Below are 8,152 nucleotides of genomic sequence, written 5' to 3'. Positions count from 1 at the left end.
CAGCCTGCAGAGAGCTCTCAGTTCTACATCTATCTAAGCTGTTCTCAAGTTAATGCATCATGAAGGGAAATGTTTCCCATGAAATTCACTTAGTTGCTGTCTAAACAGTAAATAATCCAAAGACGTAAAGGTTTATTTTCATTGAAATATACTATTTTGTTCATTCAAAATTAAGTAAATGGTCAGATTGGGAGTACTGAATGCAGAAAATAAATGTAGGATTTTGCTTTAAAGCTGGGGGAAGGTTAAAAAAAAAGGATTTAGGATGTAGCAGAAAAAAACTGTAGAAAACAGCTGAATTGAGGTATTTAAGATGAATCAAACACACCATTATATATATATCACTGCTGAATGATAAGTAGCTTCTATATATACTATTTATATTTCAAATGCTTAGGTTCACACAGCATACTGTAGGAATATGGTATTTATAATATAAGTATATATAAATACATATATATAATGTATTCATATATACACACATATACATACATGTATACACACACACATCTACATATATGTACATATGTATATATATATGGAAGATAGGTATTGCTGGTAATAATTCATTTCTAACAATATGCCTGATTCTGAAAGCACGTGTTTTTCAATACATATGTATGTTTTAGAGAGAGAGAGAGACCTGTGCCACTGTCAGGGGCAGAGCAGAAATGTGGATTGAATGGCGAAATGATATAACCCCTCATGTGCCATCTTTCTAGGAATAATCTCTCAGCATGACAACCCTATGCATTCAGAAGTATTCTGGAAGTTGCCATATTATGGGAAGGTGAAGATTACTTTGATGCTGAGTTTCTAATAGACAAATCAGGGAAGGGCTGATTTGGGTCAGATAACTCGCTTGCAGTCTTACGCATGTTCAAACTCTAAGCCTGCAAAGCTGGGCTGGAAATTCTCTGGGAACAAACTTTTCCATTGTTTTCCATGCTCCCACTTCCAGTGCCAAATACAACCTGCAATTTTGAAGGTGTGTGAAAATAAGAAATAAGTTGAAAAAAATTTACTACATCCTTCCACTGTTCAAGGAGAACCCTTCTGGGGTTTGGTTCACTTTCAAGTTTGCACAGATTTTGTCCCAAACAGCTCACCTCCTCTGTTTCTGAAGCCTTTGAAAATAAAAAAGTAAGTTCAGAAAAACAGAAGAAGCAGTGTTCCTAACTAGTGCATGTACCCTTTTAGGACAGGACCAAATTTTTATCAGGAATAGGAGTAAAATAGGTCTCTGTGATGATTCTTGGAAATAAAGTGAGATTTTGTACAGTATATGTATGTGGTTTATTAGTCAAAACTCTCTAAGTTGAGTTTTCTAAAGTAAATTTCCAGTCTGTTTTTTCAGCTGCATAATCTATTATATTTAGCTTTTCCCACTTCAGCCAGTGCTTGTTAAAAGTTCTCCCTTTGTGTCCATGTGCTAAGATGATGGACAGTATTTGCTGATTCCAGCTTATCTAGGCTTTTAACAGGAAAATCCTGGATCAATTCAACCTGTTTGAGCCAAAAATCCTGTAAATGCCTGAGTCTGGGGAATGGTTTCACAGTAATAAACAAACACAAGTAGTTTATGGAACTCGCTGAAAAAAAAAGAAAAATCTTCCATAAGATTAACACATTCATGTCTGTAGCATAAAATGTTTTTTTTTTTAAAGCCTTAACCTATCCTTTGCACATATCACTGGACTGAAACTCAGTTGGAAAGAATGCAATAGAAATAGTTCCCCGTTCACTGATGGAGCAGAAATGTGTTTGTAACTCAGATTATGTTTTCTCCTTCTGGTAGCTCTGAAATATGCACATATGCCCCTTACATTTTTACTTACCCTCTATTTGCCTCTATTTTCTCCTTCCATGTCCTTGACATGCTGATCTCAGTATTATATCAATTAATGATGCAGGGATATCACTGTTTCTCATTTGTTTGTTTGTTTGTTTGTTTTGACAGAAGAACAGGGGACAAAGTCTGACCGAGGAAAATCAATTTGTATGAATAATAAAGAGTGTGTATAGGGCAAAAAACAGCCCTTTTTATGAAAGTCAGTTTCTTCAGGCATCCTCCACTGTCCATGGATAATATGCTCCTTAATATGTTGGTTCTTTAGCAAACGCATCCATTGGGAAAGGGAAAAAAATAGAGAAAGAAATAGGGGACAGGCTGTGAATTTGATAGAAGAATGTAGAGATCAAGGAGTTTTGCCAGCATTGAAAGAAAACAGAATAAATTAGAACTTCTCTTAGTGTATGTCAAACAGCTTTGAAGTTTTAATGTGAAGTTATTGTGCATAGTTAGAAAGACCATTTTCCCCATGGATTTTGGCTAACTGATTGCACCACGGGCAGAATGGGTGGTAAGAGAAGATGCATTAAAAACCCATCCTAAAAAAAAAAATTAAAAATTTCCTATGAGACTTCTCAGATTCAGAAATGTTTTTAGGTTCCACCGTATTGCATGATTTACTGCTTAAACAGTCATGTATACGGAACACATCAAATATGACTGCAGTGTTTGTATTTCACTGGGAATGTGTTTTTGGTGCATCTTCATGTTCTGTCAAGTGACAACACACTGTTGTCACTTGTCCTTGCAAGACAACAGAGAGGAAAGGAACAGCCCATTTTATCTACAATATCAGAACTCAGCAAATAATTTGCAATTAATAATTTAGTCTTAAAATGTCACTTTTGAATGTTCCCAAGCTATTTGTGAAACTGCACATTTTAAAAGTAGGTAAGAATTATTAGAATCAATAAACATTGTTGGTACACTCCATACCAAAACTAAAAATAATTGTCAGACATCTTCACTGACTTCAGTTGTTTTTCCCAGATGCCAGCCTGGCCAATTTGATCTGCTCACCACTCCTACATAGTAGCAGTGTTGGTGGTGATTTTCACAATTGATGGAAGTTAGAACAGCCCAGAGGCTGCACTAAATCACACCAGGACACAAGCAGAATTGAAAAAATACAACTAAATTTAGGTATAAAGATTGTTGAAAAGACCTTATCACTTTCCTCCCCAGGTGAAATAGTAGGCATATGGAGACACATGAGCTGGCTGCAACTCACTTCATTAATCAAATCAATGTGAATTTCAAATTTCAAATACAATATCTGAATATACAATTTTAAATTGGTGCTGGTGTAGTTTCCAGCATTTGAATTACAAATTTGCTTTTTGCTAATCCATTCCCTAACAGAGATCAAACACTTGAAAATTCATGAAAAGCAAACATGAAAGGGTCACAAACATGGTCAAATGTTACCTGGCTGTTTAATTCAAATGGATACTCAAAGAAAATGTTTCCGATATTTGTTCAGCCCCTTCTTTCTAGTTAGCTTAAAAAATTAAAGTTAAATGGCAGACTAATACGATGTGCAAATCAAAAAAAAAAGAATCAAGGAGACTTGAAGATAGCAATACAGAAGTAAATCATAAAGAGACATGAGTACATCTAGAGCCATACAGGATATCAGACTGAATCTGTGTATGTTCACATCCATAGCTGGCATTTTAACTGTGACAAAAATAGCTGTATACTGTATGAGTACACAGTTCTGCTGTATACTCATTGTTAGAAAAATGCATTCGCATCCAAATGTGCACTGATATATTGAGCCGGTAGTCAAAGTTTAGCGATATGGCTACACACTTTCTTTCTGTTTCACTGTTGCAAGTGCTACTGACAGCAAAGTCAAATATGCCTTTAGCAAAAGGGAAAGAAGTAATGGGATTCTTGTTTCTCAAGTTCTGCCTAGTCACATTCAACACATATATTATTTTCCTGCCTTACAACAATCTACAAACAGAACCTTCTCATTTCAGTTTTTCACACGTTTTCTTTGTGTGAATCTCACTGAAATAGGCAAGCTGTCAGTGACAAAGCTTAGTGTCAATCTCATATGAAGTTGAGAAATGGGAATTACAAAAGGAAAAAGCTAGTAGCCACAATCAGTCCTGTAGCTACAAACTTTTTTCACTTAATCAACCAAATTTTTACTAGAGGGATAATCTAGGGTGCCACCCATCACTGACGTTACTGCTGTTTCTGAAGACATAAATTGCTTTATGTAACAGGAAATTCTTTCTTACAGGAAAAAAAAACCACAATGAGAGTAATGTTTTCCAGGAGAAAACCCAACTCTTCCAAATAAATGCCATGGACTTCTGCTGTGCCATGACTGCGTTATAAATCTAAGTATACCTCCTCTGCTTGTACTGCTCTCCTACTTCAGTCCAAGTCAGGTTTGTACTTCAGTTTGTCAGGTTTGTTTTCATTCAATAGCAAATTGCTCTTTGCAGGTACACAGCTATTAGTGACTAAAAGATCAAGCAAAATGGAAAAAAAGGAAGGTGATCCTGTCTCACACTCCATGTTCTTTCCTTCCATCTGTGGAAACCTCAGTTTACAGCCTAGCTCAGATCTCTCCACTACACTGGCAGTCTACCACTTAGTCCAGCAAGTGGTACTGTTAACTTGGTGACTCCACTCCTAGATATGCTACAGGGAAGACACCGTAACTATTACATGTATGTATAATAGGATTTTTGAAAAAGGAAAACAGTTTGGGGGATTTTTAGCTTTATTGCTGGCCATAAAAGAGTATGAAATATTGTGAAAATAGATGTAAGCATGATGGATCATCAAAGCTAGCTTGCTCAAAGAATTCAAAATGATGGTTGCTGGAAGATCTCCCTAGCTATTCTGAAAAAAATTGACAAAGCAAAGAAGGATCGATTAACTTCTGACAGTCCAATGCTGCCAGTGCTGCAACTAGCATGGAAAAAGTTGTTTGAGACATTGTGTGTGGCAGTGCAAGTGGCTGCAGCCACCCGAACCCCTGACACCAAGCTGCGGTGGTCAGGCACCAAAGCTTAATGCCTCATGGTTAGGGTGAGAGCCCATAATCTCCCACTTCCACAGTTTACATATTGTTATATGATAGGTTCATGTTTTCCCCTCCCTGTTTTATGTAAAAGTTTGTGATTTAATTCTAGAAAGTTCTGTAGTACTCGACACCCCATTGGATCCTTCCCTAAGTCCCTCCTTTGTGTTATTTCCATTGGTTCCCTTGCACTCAACCCTGTCTCCTGTCACGTATCCCATTGGCTGTATCCCTTATCCCCGCCTTTCCTATCCCCACTATAAAATACCTGGACACCCTCCGGTCTTTGGCTCTCTGTCTCTTGCTCCCTACCTGAATTTTTTGCGTGGAGCTTACACGGAGAGTCCCCTCTCTTCCCCTTCTTTGCCTCTGCCTGCGTGCCTTCACACCCTGTTTAGGGTCAGCCCCCTCGGGTGAGGAGCGCACCTCCGTCTGCCTGCGCTTCTGTGTGTGGCTGTGCCTGCCATAGTGCAGTTGGGTTGTGGCTACACCTCCGGGCTCTCTTTGAGCTAGCACGCAAAAACCTGCAGTTGTGGGATAAATAATATTTCTATATAATTTTCTTTTTCGTGCCCTGTTTTGATAAGTTAGCGTTTGTTCCTGTTCATGCAGCTATACAAAATAAAGACTTTGGTGAATGGAGACTTTGATTTTGTTTAACAGGACGGTTACTTCACAACTTTAGGATGGTTACTACAGGTCACTGTACTAGAGGGAAGAACAGGAATGCTTTGAGTGATGACAGCATTCTGTTGGGGATGAAAGCTGAAGGCTGATGTGGAGTAAGCTGAAGATTACTGGCACTGAAGGGTGAGATGCAGTAGTAGCATTGTTTTATGGGATGCTTGTTTTCTTGTTTCTCTTCCCCTGCATGAAGGAGTTCATAGCCTACATTTTTCTCTCACTTCTCACCTTTAAAGTAATTAGAGAAAGAAAAGTAAGCAACTGGTCGCATAAATTTATTTTGATTTTTTTTTCCTTTCAACATACATGTGTCTTATTCAGCCAACAGCTTACAGACATTTTGAGACACGCTGGGCCAACATGAGTGGTTAATTTTATATTTATTTTTCTACTGCTATGGAAGTAATAAATAAGGAACTGGGTAAGTTTCAGGATAGTGAACAGGATAGGTAGTCTTTTTTACTCCATGCTATGGTTGAATGTTAGTAACAGAATTAAACTAAAACGAAGTCTAATTTAGAGAAGGCTAGGTTATCCAAACTAAATGCCATCATTAACTTATCTAGTCCCATAGCTGCCTAAGAGCTGATCTAGCTGTTATGGCTCAGAGTAGCTGCTTTCATTCTCCACTGACACTAAGCCCCAGGGGAGGACTTCCAGACCTTAAACAAGTTTAGACCACATGCCAGACACTGACATTATCTCATGCTTTTTATTTTTTTGGGGTGAGATGTAGGTCGCAGGTACTTTTCAGACTGGAGTCTGAAAGAAATCTTATGGTTTGGCAGAGGCTTACCAGCGATGTTACTCAGTCACTGCCTCTCGACTTCCTGCTACAGCCACTGGACATTCCTGCTGCACATAGTCACACAATAGCCATACTTCCTTGATCTTTTATACAAAGAGTGCCAAGTCTTCTTTAGACTATTTTCTTGTAAAGTTCTATGTACATTATTGTATAGTTTGCACATCCAATATTTCTTTTCCTGTATTTTTTTGAGAAGTTGAGATGCATTTTTCAAATTCTTACATGTGCCACCTTTGGGCTGTTTGATGTTTGCTGAAATGTGATACGAACTGCTCAAAAAGCAGATTTCCAGCAAATGCATCACAAAGGTCTGCAAAGCAATTGTTCTAGGATAAAGTAACTATTTGTGTAAATGATCCATATTTAACAGGTGTAAGACTTTCAGGAATGGGTTATTTGTACTGAGCTACCATAATCTGCTATATTAATTATATTTTGTGGAATGAATACAGTTAACTGTGATCTACTGATTGTCTTTGTTCCACGCAAAGAAATTTAATTACATTTGGAAAATGTAATTAATAATAAATAAATTATTTTAACTGCATAACATTAATTACGATACAATGAAAAGAAGTCTAATTCCATTTGGAAGGTGTGGAAGTGATCTTAGCAAATTCATAGGACCCCTAAGAAAGGTAAGGGTGTGACAGGTAGGTCAGAGAGCTCCTTTACAACCTGAAATACTGATTGCATCAGCAGTCAGCATCTTGCTTCATGAAAGATATGGAAGGTAAAGGCCCTGAGATTTTAAACAACTTGTCTGGTGGCCTGTGGTCAAAGGTTAATGGGTTCCCAAAACCATTTCCTGAGAAGCTGGAGAAGAGGCTAACAATCTGGAGCCTCAGGATTTCCACTGCTCTTGAGATGCCATGGAGCACATTCAATTTCATAACTAAACCCATGGGGGCGTGTAGGTTGCTAACTGTGTTTTGTTCTCTTGTTATGCTGAAACTGTCATCAAGCTTACCAGTAAGGTTTCTTTCTTCCAAATACTCTTCTGCTGATGATAACATCTCATGATCACCAACTTTTTTGCACACAAGAATATGTTTTTGAAAAAATCTGTCTACTGATGCAGACACTTGCATAGGTAATGCTCCTGAGATCACTCACATAATACTGTTTATCACTGTGTAAAGGAGAGTGTAAAAGTCCTGTCAAAGCCATAATGAACACAGCATGCAAACACTCAGCTACTGGTTTAACTGCCCCTGCTGGAACCAAACACATCAGAGGAGCAATGGCAAATATATCTTAAAACAGTAACTTTTGTCAATGATGCTACAGTCTGATATATAGTTACAAATCTAAGCATCAGAGATTGTAGCCTCACTTCAGAGCAGTGAGGCATAATCCTTGAAGGTTCTTGACCAGTCAGCCAAGCAATACAGTAGGATTTGTTCAAGTTAAAAATGTCTCATTTTATTTAACAATCACTTTAAACTGTATATGCAGAAAGATGAAAGTCAATCTTAAATACAGTGGCTTTAAATCAGAAGCTGTCCACCCTGCTGGCCATATAATCTATAGCATTATTTTGCAGCATGCTTAAAGCAGAGTTAACAAATGGCAAGTAAAGCCAAAGAAAACATATTTGCCAATAAGCCACTATGTTGAAAATTGAGATAAAAATAATGTTTTCATGTCATCTTCAACATGTAACTTTTTACATGCTGCCTATTAACAAATATGTCTATCTTATGTAGGCTTGTGTGCACCTACAAGCATCTAAGCATTTGTCTTCGTATGTTCAATC

The sequence above is a fragment of the Corvus cornix genome, chromosome 1A (assembly GCF_000738735.6).
Source record: "Corvus cornix cornix isolate S_Up_H32 chromosome 1A, ASM73873v5, whole genome shotgun sequence".
Taxonomy (NCBI): Eukaryota; Metazoa; Chordata; class Aves; order Passeriformes; family Corvidae; genus Corvus; species Corvus cornix.
The sequence above is the reverse complement of the archived record's forward strand: the minus strand, read 5'-3'. Positions refer to the sequence as shown.